At 44.5% G+C, this 17,629-nt stretch overlaps 1 protein-coding gene across 4 annotated transcripts in view; it reads left to right on the forward strand.

Moving 5' to 3' along the window:
- The first annotated feature begins 1,086 nt into the window (after positions 1–1,086).
- EVA1A (eva-1 homolog A, regulator of programmed cell death) overlaps positions 1,087–17,629 on the forward strand; it is a 70,442-nt gene continuing 53,899 nt past the window's right edge. For 2 of the 4 annotated variants that reach the window (XM_060168756.1, XM_060168757.1), the window contains exons 1-2: positions 1,087–1,328; positions 3,596–3,657. The gene's annotated coding sequence lies outside the window, so the exon portion shown is untranslated. The remainder of the gene's footprint in view (positions 1,329–3,595; positions 3,658–17,629) is intronic. The other 2 variants (XM_060168758.1, XM_060168759.1) reach the window with 1 other exon arrangement.

Consider the following 17,629-nt stretch of genomic DNA (forward strand, 5'->3'; position numbering starts at 1 on the left):
CTCATCTGCACCCTACCAGCTCTTGGTCACTATTTCTTGTCAACTCCACCCCACTGTTCTCTGCAGCTCCTATCCTTTCTTGGTAGACTGGTCAACATTCTCTTCCATGTTCACCCACCATCACTCCCCATCCTGGCTGTGTTCCCTGCTAGACCACCTCCTGATGGGGCTTTCCCATTCCTCCTTGGCTCTGTGCATGCCGTTTTTACTCTGTGGAAACCTCTTCCAGTCCTTGACCTATCCCTTAAGAGACCACAGAATCCCTGGACCTCTTCTCTGCCTGCACTAGTTACATATGACGATTGTCTAGGAGCAACATGCCCTATTGGTTCTTTTCTAAGTTCCCAGAGCCCAGCTCAGCACCTATCAGGCTCTTAAATAAAGTAGGTGTTCAATTTAAGAAAGAAAACCCCAATTCTGAATGAGTAAGGCCAAAGACCTCAGCTGCTCTCCTTCGGATCAAAATGAACATTCCTTCGAAATTATGTTTTAGGTTTTAAATTCTCCAGTTGGAGAAAAAAAAAGTCGATCAAATTCAACAAAGTAAGTATTATTTCCTGTAGCTTAATAAAGGCAGGCTCAGGGACTTCCCGGCGGTCCAGTGGTTAAGACTCCAAGCTTCCACTGCAGGGGGCACTGGTTTCCATCCCTCCTGGGAGGAACTAAGATACCGCATGCTCTGCAGCACGGCCAAAACAAAACAAAAACCAAAAAAACAAACAACAAAAAAAGGGCTCGGAGCAGGTGATGGGACAGGAAGGAGAGGATGGATGCTGGAAGCAGCTTGGAGGTCTGCTTTCAAATGTGGGCTCGTCCCCGCAGCGGAAAAGGCAAGAGCCCGCGGACAGCCGATGGAGAAACTTCCATAGAAGTGCGCGGGTCAGGCTGGAGTTCCGGAGCTAGAACTAACTTGACGCGGAGGGAGGCGCCGCTTGCGGCAGCCATTGAAGTTTCGTGTCTTTCCAGAGCCCACATGGGCCACTGGCTGGGGGAGGGGGGAGGGGGGAGGGGGGAGGGGGGAGGGAGGGCAGGTCCGGAGCGGAGTGGGTGGAGTGGAGGGGGAAGACCGAAGGAAATGAGACAAGCTTTTCCTCCCACTGACTCGTGCTTCTCCAGCGTCTGCGGGGCTCACTACCGCTGCCCGTGAGCGCCCAGGCCGAGACCCAGCGCCCCGCGCCCGCCTCAGCGTGTCTCCCGTGGGATTTCTTTCCGAGGCGCCAGTGCCGGTCCAAAGCCTGGCCACAGCTTTGTTGCGTGCTCGCCTTAGTGATCGGCTCCTGGTCCCAGAGCAAGGACCCCGGAAGTGCGCGTCGGTGGCTCTGGCGAAGGTAAGCGGCGCCGGTGAGAGCGCTAAGGGCGTAGGCGCTCCTGGCATCCCCAGCGCGCCCTGGTCTGCCCGGAACACCCCTTCTTCGGAAACACCCAGAGCACTTCTGACCTGAAGCCTCTGCTTTGTTCCTGACCCCCTGCCAGGTGTTGTAGCCTGGGTCCCCCAGGGAACTTTGCTTCCCAGCGCTTGTTTTTACTCTCTCTTCCTCTTACTTTCCTGTTGCTTCCCCCGCCCCCTCGCCCCCCCCCCCACCCCCGCCCCGGCTCCTTTTTCTGGACCCAACAACTCTGCTCCTTGCTAATGCAGCCTGGCTTCCGAGAGCGAGTCCTTCCCTAATCTCAGCGCCTCTCTCCTCCTCCGCCCCTGGGACCAGGGGCTGAGCGTGCGGGCCCGCGACAGTGACTGGCTTTGACCCCGGGCCTGCCGGAGGCGGATCTGTCCGAAATTACCATGGCTCTCTTCAATCTCATTCACCTTTCGAGGCACTCAGCTGGCCGCGTGCTTTTGGCGACCCCCGGGACCCCGAAATCAAAGCGGATTGGGGAGTGACAAAGTCGTTGGCGCCCCTTAAATCCTCAGGGGGACGCGCTGCTCGTGGAGAGGGACGCGGTCAGCTTCTTGCAGCTCTGACTGGGCTTCCCAAGGATTGGGGTGTGGGGGTGGGTAGGAGCGCTGGATAGGGGACTCGCGTGACGGTAATGAGGCTGGCTTGGAAGGATAGGCGAGGAAACTTCGTGCTAGCTTGCCATTTTGCTCTTATTAACTGCCTGAGTGCTCACATTAAGGCTCTGAATAGGGACTCCTATCCCTACTTTACTCTGTGCCCCTCTGAGTAGGGGCAAAATGAGGCGCACAGAGGTTAAATAACGCTACCGGGGTCACATACCTGGGAAGGGGCCCAGCCAGGATTTGTGAATCAGCTGGTTTGTACCGTACAACCCACACCCAGCCCTACAGAGAGTTCCTCTATGCAGTCTGAGCAGAATCCCAACACCTACCGCTGGGTCATACCATGAGGAACCAGGCTTTTTCCATTTTGAGCAAATACATCTTGGTTCTATTCAAATCCGAATATTTATTTAGTACCTACTATCCTCACAATTCAGTGACAAGCACTGAAGTTTCACCTTGGAGCCTTACTCTTTCATCCTCTACCCATCATCCAGTCTGTCAGCAAATATGTAATTCTTCCCCAGAAGCCTGGCTTGAGTCTTTCTCCCCAAAAGGCTATTAGGCTTGTTGGCTAACCCGGACCCTGGAGTGGGACCTCCAGCATTTGAATCCTGGATGAGGACTTTCTGTAGTTTTCTGTGGCTGGATTTCCTCATCTGTAAAGTAGGGATGGGAGAAGTGGCTCTTAACTGGGGTTTTGATTTTGCCTCCCAAATGACATCTGGCAATGTCTGGAAACATTTTTGACTGTTAACATGTAAGTGTTGCCCCTACCCCCCAACAGAAGGGATGGGAATCTGCACATGTGAACATGTTTTACAAGCACCAGAGGTAGATCCTGTGCATATTAAAGTTTGAGAATCACTGTCTTACAGAATAAAATCTAACCACAGACATTGGCCTACATGCCTGTTCACACTGGCCTCAACTTACCTTCCCAGCCTCACCTTATGACACTTCCTGTATGCACTTTCCATTCCACCCAACTCACTATTCTTCTGGTATTCTAGGTGTTGACTTTTTGAAATGCCCTTCTTCCTCCATGGCTGACAAATTGCTTATTATTCTTTGAGACTAGAGCTCAAGTCCCCTGCTGGATGAAGCATTATTCAGTTCCTGCAGATGGTTCGGTTCTGTCCCTCCCTGCTACCCTAGCACCAGCCATCCTCCCCCATTTTTTCTTTCAGTGTATCTTTCTTACAGTGTTTACTGTTCTGTATAGGGATCTCTTGTTCATCCCCTGACTTGTTTCTTTGTACCTGGACCTAGCACAGTGCTGTCCTCATGCTGGTGGTTAAGCTTGCTGACTTTGGAGTCAGTCTGCCTGCATTCAAATCCTAGTTCTGCCACTTAACTCTGTGACCTTGAGCACATTGACTCAGTCTCTCAAAGCCTTATTAACAAAATAGGAAGAAATAGTCTGCCTTCTCTGCAGAGAAGTGTGATTAACTAATAGGATAATGATTGTTCATCTTAGTACTGAGTGGCTACTCTGTGCCAAGACATGGCTCAATTTTAGCATTTTATATTTTTAGTCATTTAACTTTTATGAGGACCTTATTAAGTTAGTACTGGTATTACCCTATTTTCCAGGCAAAGAAATGGAGGCACAGAGAGACTAAGCAGTTTGCCCAAAGTCACACAGCTAATGAGTGGTAAGCCAGTATTCACACAGACATCTGAACTGCAAAACACACACTCTTCACACTATGCAGGTAAAGGGCTTAAACCAGTGCCCCACATAAAGTAAGTGCTCCATAAATATGAGCTGGAGTTTGTTGTGTACATTGATAAAAGCCAAAGTCCCTTGGGTTTTTCAACTGCGTCACACTTGTGATCTAAGACTGTGCCATTATTTTTACAATCCTGTTCCTTCCCTCTCCTTCTTGCCCCTAACCCAGTCTCAGAGGGACAGGACATTGGGGTCAGTCTCCTGTCACAGTTCTAGGTCTGCACCAATGAACTTGATGCTAAATGGAGCTTTATGTGTGCCAGGTCAGTCAGAATGGCATTAACTCTTTGGGGGTGGGCCTATGGAATCAACACACCTGCTTGAGGTTAGAGGTGCAGACGAGGGGTCAGGAGCTACCTGACTCCAGCTTTGTCCTTTCTAAGCATGTGCCCTTTGCAGTGTGCACCTAGCACAGAAATACTGAGTTAAATCAATCAACGAATGTGGGATGGATGGATGAATGGCACCAGGTGGGTCTCTTGCCTTATACTTGATGATGCAGAGTATGTTTTCTCTCCAAGTGTTATATGGCAGGGGTCCCCAACCCCTGGGCCACAGAATGGTACTGGTCCATGGCCTGTTAGGAACAGGGCCACATAGCAAGAGGTGAACAGCAGGCGAGCGAGCTAAGCTTCATCTGTATTTACAGCCTCTCCCCATCACTTGCATTACCGCCTGAGCTCCGCCTCATGTCAGATCAACAGTGGCATTAGAGTCTCATATGAGTGCAAACCCTACCGTGAACTGCACACGTGAGGGATCTAGGTTGTGCACTTCTTATGAGAATCTAATGCCTGATGATCTGAGGTGGAGCTGAGGTGGTGATGCTAGCACTGGGGAGTGGCTGCAAATACAGATTATCATTAGCAGAGAGGTTTGACTGCACAGAGACCATAATAAATCAGTTGCTTGCAGACTCATATCAAAGCCCTATCACTGAGTGGCAAGTGACAATTAAGCTGCATCTGGTGGCAGGCTTTATAGGGGCAAGTGAGTTGATGTACTTCAATAGTACAACTGCATCTGGTGGCAGGCTTTAAGTCAGAATCCGACACTTATTTTAGTCTGCGTGTTGCCCATTATTTTATTTACCACTAACATCCACAGCTCTTTCCCACACTGCACACTTGTCTCAGTCACAGTTTTGGTAAGTCCACAAGCTAACCCTAGCCAAACGTGGAGACCAAGCACCATGCATTAAAAGACAAGCCTTTGGAGTTTTTCAAAAGAAACAAACGTGAACACAAAGAACAGAAGCGATTATTGAAAGCCACCACTTCATCAAATGTGTCGGCACTGAGAGCATCATTCTTAGTGACTAACTGCATTGCTAAAGCTAAGAAGCCCTTTACTATTGGTGAAAAGTTGATCCTGCCTGCTGCTAAGGACATTTGTTGTGAACTTTTAGGAGAGGCTGCAGTTCAAAAGGTGGCATGTGTTCCTCTTTCGGCCAACACCATAAGTAGACAAATTGATGAAATAGCAGAGGATATTGAGGCACAACTGTTAGAGAGAATTAATGAGTCACCATGGTATGCAATCCAGGTTGACGAGTCTACCGACGTTGACAACAAGGCAACAATTGTTTGGTTTTGTGCGATATATTTTCCAGGAGGATGTGCATGAGAATATGTTATGTGCACTTTTGTTGCCAACCAATACCACAGCTGCAGAACTATTCAAGTCTTTGAATTATTACATATAAGGAAAACTGAATTGGTCCTTTTGTGTTGGTATATGCACAGACAGAGTGGCTGCCACGACTGGAGATCTTTCTTGTTTCACTACTCAGGTCAAAGAAGTTGCCTCTGAATGTGAATCTATGCACTGTGTCATCCATAGAGAAATGCTGGCTAGCCAAAAAATGTCACCTGAACTTAACAACGTTTTGCAGGATGTGATTAAAATTATCAACCACATTAAAGTACATGTCCCTTATGGTCATCTCAATAGATGCAGAAAAAGCTTTTGACAAAATTCAACACCACTTATGATAAAAGCTCTCCAGAAAGTTGGCATAGAGGGAACATACCTCAACATAATAAAGGCCATATATGACAAACCCACAGCAAACATCATTCTCAGTGGTGAAAAACTGAAAGCATTTCCTCTAAGATCAGGAAGAAGACAAGGATGTCCACTCTCGCCACTGTTATTCAACATAGTTTTGGAAGTCCTAGCCACGGCAATCAGAGAAGAAAAAGAAATAAAAGGAATATAAATTGGAAAAGAAGAAGTTAAACTCTCACTGTTTGCAGATGACATGATACTGTACATAGAGAATCCTAAAGTTGTCATCAGAAAACTACTAGAGCTTATCAATGAATTTGGTAAAGTTGCAGGATACAAGATTAATGCACAGAATTCTCTTGCATTCCTATACAATAACTACAAAAGATCAGAAAGAGAAATTAAGGAAACAATCCCATTTACCATTGCAACAAAAAGAATAAAATACCTAGGAATAAACCCAGCTAAGGAGGTAAAAGACCAGTACTCAAAAAACTATAAGACACTGATGAAAGAAATCAAAGATGTCACAAACAGATGGAGAGATGTACCATGTTCTTGGATTGGAAGAATCAATATTGTGAAAAGGACTATACTACCCAAAGCAATCTACAGATTCAATGCAATCCCTATCAAACTACCACTGACATTTTTAACAGAACTAGAACCAAAAATCTGAAAATTTGTATGGAGACACAAAAGACCCCGAATAGCCAAAGCAATCTTGAGGGAAAAAAACGGAGCTGGAGGAATCAGACTCCCTGACTTCAGATTATACTACAAAGCTACAGTAATCAAGACAATATGGTACTGGCACAAAAACAGAAATATAGATCAATGGAACAGGATAGAAAGCCCAGAGATAAACCCACGCACCTATGGCCAACTAATCTATGACAAAGGAGGCAAGGGTATACAATGGAGAAAAGACATTCTCTCCAATAAGTGGTGCTGGGAAAACTGGACAGCTACATGTAAAAGAATGAAATTAGAACACTCCTTAACACCATACACAAAAATAAACTCAAAATGGATTAAAGACCTAAATGTAAGACCAGACACTATAAAGCTCTTAAGAGGAAAACATAGGAAGAACACTCTTTGACATAAATCACAGCAAGATCTTATTTTACCCACCTCCCAGAGTAATGGAAATAAAAACAAAAATAAACAAATGGCACCTAATGAAACTTAAAATCTTTTGCACAGCAAAGGAAACTATATGCAAGATGAAAAGATAACCCTCAGAAAATATTTGCAGATGAATCAACGGACAAAGGATTAATCTCCAGAATATATAAACAGATCATGCAGCTCAATATTAAAAAAACAAGCAACCCAATCCAAAAATGTGCAGAAGACCTGAATAGACATTTCTCCAAAGAAGACATACAGATGGCCAAGAGGCACATGAAAAGCTGCTCAACATCACTAATTATTAGAGAAATGCAAATCAAAACTACAATGAGGTATCACCTCATGCCAGTTAGAATAGGCATCATCAGAAAATCTACAAACAACAAATGCTGGAGAGGGTATGATGAAAAGGGAACCCTCTTGCACTGTTGGTGGGAATGTAAATTGATCCAGCCACTATGGAGAACAGTATGGAGGTTCCTTAAAAAACTACAAATAGAACTACCATATGACCCAGCAATCCCACTACTGGGCATACACCCAGAGAAAACCATAATTCAAAAAGACACATGCACCCCAATGTTCATTGCAGCACTATTTACAATAGCCAGGTCATGGAAGCAACCTAAATGCCCATTGAGAGATGAATGGATAAAGAAAATGTGGTATATACATATGATGGAATATCACTCAGCCGTAAAAAGGAACAAAACTGGGTCATTTGTAGAGATGTGGATGGACCTAGAGACTGTCCTACAGAGCGAGGTAAGTCAGAAAGAGAAAAACAAATGTCGTATATTAATGCATATATGTGGAATCCAGAAAAATGGTACAGATGAATCGGTTTGCAAGGCAGAAACAGTGACACAGATATAGAGAACAAACGCATGGACATAAAGGGGGGAAGTGGGTTGGTGGGGGGTGGGATGAATTGGGATACTGGGATTGACATATATACACTAATATGTATAAAATATATAACTAATAAGAACCTGCTGTATACAAAAATAAAATAAAAATTAAAAAAAAATTAGACCTCATTCTCAAAATAAATAAATAAGTAAAGTACATGCTCTTAACTCATGTCTGTTCATGCAGCTTTGTGAGGAGATGGACGCAGAGCGCACACGTCTTCTCTTATACACAGAAGTCAGATGGCTTTCTAAAGGTAGATCACTGGCCAGAGTTTTTGAGTTATAAGAGCTGCTCCAGAGATTTCTTTTAGAAAAAGAGTCACCACTGACAGCACATTTCAGTGACACAGAATGGGTTGCAAAACTTGCTTACCTGTGTGACATATTCAACCTCCTCAATGAACTCAATCTGTCACTTCAAGGGAGGACGACAGCTGTGTTCAAGTCGGCAGATAAAGTGGCTGCATTCAAAGCCAAACTGGAATTATGGGGGCGATGAGTGAACACTGGGATGTTTAACATGTTTCAAACATTAGCAGAGATTTTGAAAGAGGCTGAGCCAGGGCCTTCTTTCTCCCAGCTGGTGCATGATCACCAATCTCATCTTTCAAAAGAGTTTGAGCATTACTTCCCAATCACAAAAGACCCCTGACCTAGGAAGGAATGGATCCGTGACCCATTTGTGAATAAACCAGGTGAATCAGCTTTGTCCGTGCTAGAAGAGGAGCAACTTCTTGAGATCGCAAATGATGGTGACCTTAAAAGTATGTTTGAGGCAACTTCAAATCTCCATACGTTCTGGGTTAAAGTCAAGGCAGAATATCCTGAGTTTGCCACAAAAGCACTGAAAAACCTGCTTTCATTTCCAACATCCTATCCTTGTGAAGCAGGCTTTTATGTAGTGATAGAAACCAAGACAAGATTACAGAGTAGACTGGACATAAGCAACACACTTTGGGTGTCACTGTCTCGCATCACCCCCAGATGGAACCATCTAGTTGCAGGAAAACAACTTCAGGGCTCCACTGATTCTGCATTATGGTGAGTTGTATAATTATTTCATTATATATTAAAATGTAATAATAATAGAAAAAAAGTGCACAATAAATGTAATGCACTTGAATCATCCAGAAACTGGTCATCCCCCTTCCCCAGTCTGTGGAAGAATTGTCTTCCACGAAACCAGTCCCTGGTGCCAAAAATTTGGGGACTGCTGTTATATATTAAAGGTAAAACTTGTTAAGAGAATTTAATGACTCATATGGAGTTTTCGAGAACCAGGTTTGGAACCTGTCACTGACCCCCTATCTGAGTTATGCATGACACTGGATACTAGGTTACAGGTGATCACTTCACTAACTTGAAATCTTTTTCCCTGAATGCAGCCCTGCCTTTGAAAGCCGAACCCCTTCCTTGCTGGTCCATTGGCCACTTGCTGTATAGGCCAGACTACCTTGCACAAACACCTGCACATTTGTGTACTCTGGCTTCTTCCACAGCTGACTCACACAGTTGTAATCCCCCTGAGTTTGCTTGTTTTGGCAAGTTGTCTCCCAAATTTTAGTGGAATGAGGTTAGCTGGGTGTGCAAGACCTTGAGGTTTTGTTGGGGGGGGTCACAGAAATACTCTAGTAAGTCTGCTTTTGAGGATGGAGCAGAGTGAGAACTTCCCTGTCCATCAACACATCAGAGACCACTCAGATCCCCTGTCGCACTGCCTTCCCCCTTCAGATACCAGACTCTTACTGCCTCTGGCATTATCCTCTCTCCTGGGTCACCAGATGGCTGATCTGAGAAACAGATTCTCCTAGGGTATTAATGACTGGAGTAAAAGTCTGACTCAAGATTTTGGGGGCATCACTTGCATTTTCACTGAGGTATTTAAAGCCTGATCCAGAAGATAAACTAGCCCAGGAGAGGAATGTCAGACCCAGCACTAGGTTTTCAGGCCTCTGATGTCATGGTTTGGCTGCCTCTTAACTGACCAGCAGGCAGATTCCTAATGAAGCTGGTTCTGCTTGTGTGTCTGGTTCTAAGGAGAGACATCTCACCCTATTCAGGTCTTGAGCTGTGTTCTGTGAAATGTACCTCGATTATTTGACTCTATGTGAAATCCTGTTTGGTTCTGAAAGGGTCATTTAATCTAGATTAGACTAGACTAGACTGGTGATGGTATCTTGAGGAATTAGGGTGAGTTTGGAATACACGTGGTGTAAGTAGCTCTGTGCTGGGCGCCAGAGAGACAAACACGAGGAAGATAATACCCTGGCTGATGAACTGTACGGATGGCTCCTCCCGATTCTGGGCTTTTGAACATTATCTTTAGAGCAGCCAAAAGTCTGTATGAATTGGTAAGTAATTGCTAAGTTTCTCTGGACTTAGAGAGGGAGGAAGAAAGCAGGGGCAGAGAGACAGAGACAGAGACAGAGACAGACAGTGAGAGTGTACTTGATCATTTGGGTCTGTTTTACATAAAATCCAGCATGTGACCTAGCAGATCAACTGTCATGACTGATACATTTCCTGGGAATCACGTTCACAGTTGCAGTCCTTTTCTTTGATCCCAAAGTCTTTTGCCAAAGCTCACCACAGGTGATAGGTACATATGCTTGTTGACTGGACAATTTATATAGGTGATTCTATAGGTCATTCCCAGACTTCAGTAATTTATTTACCACTTAGTGACCCCCATGTCATGTAGGAAACACTTAGTAAGTGATAAACAAGTGAATGAATGCCCTAGCATGAAAGTCACATCTTGACCCTCAAGATGCTCATGGCCTGAATGGGGAGATAGACAAGAAAACCAGCACAAAACAGAGGAGTAGTTCTGTGACAGAGAAGATACAGATGCAGAGGAAGACTCAGTCCAGTCAGGGGTCAGGGAATAGAGGCAGTGAGAAGGGAGGTCTCTTTTGAGGAACATCCTTCCTCCACAGAAAGTGGTCCCATAGGTGGTTTCCAGTGGCCAGTTACAATAGGAGCACCTGGGGTGGGTGCCAGAACCCATGGTAAGGGTTTTGTATGCCTTTATTGCATTGATCCTCACAACCATCCTCTGAGGTCAGTATCAGAGGAGGAATCAGGATCCCACCCTCAGCTAAAAGACAGACCTGGGATCAGATCCAGGCCACCAGACTCTAAGCCCTTCACCATTGCTTCAGACAGTGTCGGGATGGTCATATTATCATCAGAGACACTTTTAGAAAATCTAGCTTTCACAAAGGAAAGTACAGGTGTGTGGGTTGCTGTGGTCCAGGTGGGAGTGGCCTTTTCCTCCATGTTTTTCCTCTTTCCCTCTCCTCTGCCTGATGTCTGAGGTCTTGCCTTGTCAGAACTTAGAAGCAGTTAGAAGCTGTCTGCTCTGGGGGTCAGCAACTCTCTCTTCCTCCTCTTGCTCCCTCTTTGATCTCCGAGACAGCTTGTACCTTGTCCTCCAAGGTGAGAGGAGGCAGAAATGCTGCTCAGCAGAGAAGTAACCATAAGCTTTTGAAGGAAAGAAGTCTTTTTTACAAAAAAACCTGCCGTAGTCTAAGCCTTTTCCCTTTGCCCTGTGCCCTCCTGCCTGTGTCACTCAGATGGTCAGTAGCCGGAGGGAACTGACTTCAGGGGGTCTTGTTTCTACACAGGGACCCCCCACTTCAGAAGAGCTGCCCAAACCTGTCTTACCCTAAGGACCTACACAAATATGGCTGACTTGTCCTTTTACTCACTTATCTTGGCAAGATAGGCCATAGCAGCCCACGAGAAGGGGCTGGAAGGGCCTCTTATTGGGAGACACATACAATACTTTACTGAAGCGCCTATCCTGTGTTCCACTTGGCTGAACAACCTCTGACATTAGTTTCCTTCCTCGCTGGAGTGAACTTTGAGGACCTCGTGAAAATCAGAAAACAATGACTTGGACATATTAGAGTCTGGAAAAGATACACATGAAAGTGAAGATGGTGCCTGTAGATGGCATTGTGTGTTCACAGAGATAGCTTGGTGGCCTTGGTTTGTCTCTTTAGCTCAAGCTGTTAGTGTTTACCGACTCCCTTGTGTGCCAGGCATAGTTCTAGGCCCTGGAAACACAGAGATGAACAAGTTACTCTTCCTGCCCAAGAATCTCTGAAATCCAGTGTGCAGACAGGGGAATCAAAGATAGTAATGAGACATTTTGCTATCCATCTCTCTCATTAAAGTGAGTTCTCTGAAAGCAAGACATGTCTTATTGATTCCTAAATCACTAGAGTCCACCATGAATTCTTACATATTGTAGACATTCAATCAATGACTGTTGCATCACTCTAAAATTCAGCACTAGAGGCAAGACAGAGTGCTTTGTGTGTCCAGAGGAGGCACAGCTAAACTCAGCTTAGACAGCAGGTGGGTCCAAGAGCATCTAGGAGGCTGAGATGGAGGCATCTAGGCTGATGAGAAGAGAATCACAGGCAGAGGGGCCAGCGAGAAATACAGCATGGCCAGGTGAGCAGGCAAGGTGTGCTCCAGGAAGGGAAGAGAGGTAGGCGTGGTTGGAGAGGAGGGAGGCGGATCTCTAAATGGGCAAAGTGGCACACCAGGAAAAGCCTTGCTAAAGGGTTTGAATTTTACTCTGAAGGCACGGGGGAGCTACTACAGGATTTCACACAGAGGAGAGACTAGGTCAGAGTTTCATTGTAGAAATAGACCCCTCTGGCAGTAGATGTTGGAGAAGAATGAGACAGGTGGCAGGAAGACCATGTCAGGACACCACTGTAGTTTAGAGAGTAGAAAAGACCTGGGGTTTGGAGTCAGACTGACCTCAGTCCACATAGCAGCTCCATAACATCTTTGTGGAACTTAGGCTATTTATTAAGTGCCTCTGAGCTTCTGTCTCTCTCAGTCTGAAAACAGGGATGGATGATCCCCTCCCTCATGGAGAGATGACTGTCGAGACTATGGACGATGAAGTATGTGAAGTGTCTACTGCAGTAATTGATCCATAATGGGCGTGAGAAAATAGTGGTGAATATTATTGTTACTTATCATCTAGGTGAAAAAAAAATGAGGCTCTATCTAAGACACTGGTAATAGGAGTGGAGAATTGGGCACAGACTCAAGAAATATTTTGGCAATAAAGTTGACACAAGTTGGTGACTGTGCGGTGGAGTTTGGGGGCAGGGGCGGGAGTCTAGGACTGTCTGGGATTTTGGCCTGGGCAACCAAGAGTAAGTATAGTGGAGCTATTCATTAGGAGAGGTTATGGAGGAGGAGAAGCATTTGCAGGAAAAGATGATGAGCTCAGTTGCAGGCAAACTGAATTTGAAGAATTTTAGGGACAGCCAGAGGGACATGTCTAGTGGGCAAATGGTTTAGCAGATTTGGCATCCAGGAGAGAAGTCTTAAAGAAGATACAAGGGCAAACTTTTAACAAGAGGTAATGAAGTCATGGTGTTCCAGGAGAGTATAAAGCATGGGAAGAGGAATTATGATGGCCAGTGCTTATTGAGTGTGTACTATGTGTTTGTTCTAAATATTTTAAGTGTATTAATGCCCTGAATAACCATTGCCAGAGAAGACTATTATACCTACCTTACAAATGAATAAACTGACGCACAGGGATAGTAAGTAACTTGCCCAAGGTCATACAACTATAGTAATGGACCTAGGATTTTAGGCAAGGCAGTCAGGATTCGGAGCCTGTGCTATTTATGGCTTTGCCAGACTGCCTCTGAGAGTGGGGGGACTAGGGCGCAACATTGACCTCTGAGGGAGGGCAAGGAGAGGCTCTAGTGAAGGCAACAGGAGTAGGACCTGGGCAGAAAAGTAGGAGGAAATGGGAGACTGGAATACAGGAGAGTTTCCAGGAAGGAGGGATCAGTAGCATCAAATTATCTGGAAATCCATTAAGAAAAGAAAAGAAATATCCATGGATTTGGGAATAAGGAAGTTATTGATGACTTGGTGAGGGGAATTTGAAAGATGAGGTGGGTTGAGGAACAAATGTGAGGTGAGTAGGTAGAGATACCAAACATAGGCAGTTCTTTCCAGATGCTTGGCTGTGGAAGCAACAAGAAAGGGAAGATGATAAGTAAAGGTATTAGGTAGAGGGAACATTTTAGAGATGGAAAAGACCTGTCAATATCTATGGGGAGGGACAGAACCAGAGGAGGCCTCACAGAGTGGCCACAAATGCACTATGCACACTGGGGAAAGCATCTCTATGTTCACTTTTCTTTTTTATACAGATTTTTAATATCTCTCCCCATGTTCTGGACAGTTTCCATGTAGATGGTTAGGACTCAATAAATAAGCCCCTGAAATGTGTTTCAGATCTTCAGCTTTTATTAGGTGGAGTAGAGAAAATTTCTTTCATAGTACCCAATGGTGAATCATTATCACATGTTGTTAAATCCAGACCACATCAAATTTATGTACAGTACATCATCTACTGAATTTATCTTTGAAATATTCCAAGAGAGCACAGTGTGCTAGAGCTCCCTGTCAATCATGTGGAATTGGGGTGTCTGCTCTATAGATACGAGGGTAGTAAGAATGATGGGTGGCAGAAAGCCTTGAGAGGAAGGAAAGTGACTCACAGCACAGTGGGTGGAAGGGAGGGGACACTGATCTTTGTGTATGTGTGTGTGAGTTAAGTTTTATTTGGGTCAAAATGAGGACTGCAGCCCGGGAGAGGGGGACACTGATTTTGAACTGGACATGAGACATGTGATCCTGTGAGCAGAGGGAAAAGTGATTGGAGATTAAGATAAATCTATAGAAGGAAACAGAGATTTGCTTGGATTTTATAGGAAATGGAAGGCATATTTTGTAAGGAGGCTTGCTAGGGCAACAACCCTATGCTTAAAATGAATCTAGATAATTTGGCTGCTGCAATTTCAGTTCTTAATAATGGGAAAGACTGACATTTCCTTATGAATGGTTTGTTACCAGGCTTAAAGGACAAGTCCAGCAAGCTCTGAGAAGAAGTGTTTATCTAGATCCAAAGACAATCTCTGTGTTTTAATACATAGGATTCTTTTGTCATTCAGACCAGAGGTAGATGCCACAGAGGGTTAAAAGTTTGACTTAAACATGAAATTCAGCTTTTTCTTCGTTCATGGAACTGACATCCCTGAGGCTGCAGGCAGGAAATAGGGTTTGGCTGCCAACTTCATAAAGTTGCCTTGGTTGGAATGGTTGGAATCTTCTTGGAAACATCTCAGTGAAATGCACACACACCTCCACAGAAGGCCTTTATGGATAGGGCTGTCTCTCAGAGAGACACTGTCAAAAATCAGAAAGGCCACACAGGAAATGGCCTTGGGATTTTTTTTTCCACATGAAGCAGCAACTCAGCTGAATTATTTGCTTGATCTTGAGCTTCAGGTATTAGGAAAAATGAACAGTAAAACTTTCAAGAGTCACATTTTGAGCTTGAAGATTCCCTCTGTATGAGTCAAGGAAGAATCATTCCAGCCTAACTCCCTCCTCAAACTTTCCCACGCCGGTCTTTCATCTGGATGTAGGCATAGTGTGGAGTGCCTTTGGCTGGGTATGGGTGTGATGCACAGACAGGACACTGTCCTTAGGGACAGAGGGAAGAAGTTGTAGTAGTCTTGCCCACCTTTTCCTAGTAGAAAGGAGTAGAGGATGTCCTTCTCCAGGAGGGCATAGTCAGGACACTGTATGCTTCAGTGAAAATGTGGACTCAATGATATAAATGTACATGTGGCTTTATTCTAGTTTCATGGGGTCTGAATTTGATCTCATGGAAAGGGCTATGTAAATGTTCCACACATATCCCAAGAATGAGTGAATAGGGCTGTATACATGCTCCAAACATCCATATCAAAGCTATTAGTGGCGCTTATGCCCAACCTTGTGGACCATGGGAGTACCAGAAGGGTCTGAGGGGCAGTATCTGGTGTGCTCAGAAAGCAACAGCACTTTCTGATTCCTTAGGTTATTTCATTGATATTTGATTCATTAGTAAAATCTCTCTCTCTGTCTTTTTTTTTCATTCATCCAATCATTCGTTCATTCAACAGACTGAACAACTACTATGTGGCTGGCTCCAGGATATGTGATGGTAATGTGGTGGTGAATCCAACAGTCTTAGTTCCTGTCTTCTTGGAGCTCACTTTATTAGGGGACAGACATTAAAGAAATAATTACACAAAGAAATACATGATTACAAACTATGGTAAGCGCTATGTTGGAAAAGAACAGGGTGCTCCAGGAGGGAAAGAGAGGAGACAGTTTAGCTTGGGGGTGTCTAGTGAGGAGGACAGATATGTAGACCCATATCTACTGTATATGACATGCCATTTATTGGTAGGATACTGTTTCCAAGGAAGGAGTGCCTGACCCTTGTATAGGTCTGAGGGGGCAGTTCTAGAAAGCTTCATAAAGGAAGGGATATTTAAGAAGAATCTTGAAGAATAGATGGAAGATTTTTTTTTTTCTTTTTATGTGGAAAGGGAGTAGTGTTGTTCTACGTGAAGAGAACCTGGTGTGTTTATAGGACCCTCATTCAGCAAGGAGTTTGGGCTTCAAGTAGGGGAATAGTGAGCGATGCATCAGGAAAGATTGGTAAGGGCCAACTAACACAGATTAGACTTTATCTTGGAGGTAAGTCACTGGAGGGAGTGATGAGTTACCAAGGGGAGTGTTCTAGAACAATTACCAAGGGTGCAGCAAACTTTTTCGGTGAAGGATCAGATAGTAAATATTTTAAGCTTTGCAGGCCATACAGTTTCTGTTGCAACTACTCACCTCTGCCCCTATAGTGTGAAAGCAGTTATAGATGATACATGAACAAATGAGCATGGCTCTGTTCCAATAAAATTTTATTGACACAAACAGGCAGTGGGCTTGATTTACCTGTGAGCTTACCAATCCCTGTTCTAGAATGATAATTCTAGGGGCTCACTGGAGATTGGACTGGAGCATGGGGAGAGAATGGAGGCAGGGAGGCCACTTAGGAGCCATTGTTTTAATTCGGGGGAACTAAGAAGGAGGGAACATGAAGAGAAATGGTTTGTGACATGCTCCAAGGTAAAAATGACAGGACTACATAACCAATTTGATGGGAACATGTCTAGTTGTTTCTTTGTTGCTCAGTGGAGTGATTCTTCCAGTGAAGAAAAAAAATTGTAGACATTCTGTATTTGGGACTCAGAATCATGTGCACATCCTGGGAGGTCACCTGTTGGTCACAAGACACTATGCTGGGTGCATAGATATAGATTATTAAGCATAATTCTTAAGAATTCTTAAGAATATTAAGTTTCATTTCCTATTTTTCAAACTGAGGTTTGGAAATGCTAAGTTGTTTGTCCAAAGTCATCTAGCTGGTAAATGGTGGAGCTGAGATTGAACCTGGATATGGCATCAAAGCCTGTGCCATTCCTAAAATGTAGAGTCTTCTCCCCACCTCTCAGGGTATGTCATGAAGCCCCACTCCATAAGCCTATGCGACTCCCTCCTCTCTCTTCTCTCAGTCCCTGCTAAGACCCTCCCAGCCCTTTAAGTTTCTCAATCAGCTTCTGGCATAACAAGGACTACAGCTGTGTTTTAGCTGAAAAAAACTGTTAGGTATGAGATTATTCTTCTGTGTTTGACAAAGGACATGAATCAAAACTCAGACCCCATCTTGAGGTTCTAACCTGATGATTTTTGCATGTTACAATTTGGAGAAGATAGTGTGGTATTAGGTTGTGGATTAGGGAATCCCTGAATTTAAGTGTCTAGATTAGAACGTTGTCCTATTCCCTACCTAATCACCCAGGAGATAACTGTCAAATTCAGGTAATAATATCTGATAAGGGAGAACTTGTTGATTTAAACCCTGGAGGTCAAGATTAGCTT

Source organism: Lagenorhynchus albirostris, chromosome 13 (assembly GCF_949774975.1).
Source record: "Lagenorhynchus albirostris chromosome 13, mLagAlb1.1, whole genome shotgun sequence".
In the NCBI taxonomy this organism is placed as follows: domain Eukaryota; kingdom Metazoa; phylum Chordata; class Mammalia; order Artiodactyla; family Delphinidae; genus Lagenorhynchus; species Lagenorhynchus albirostris.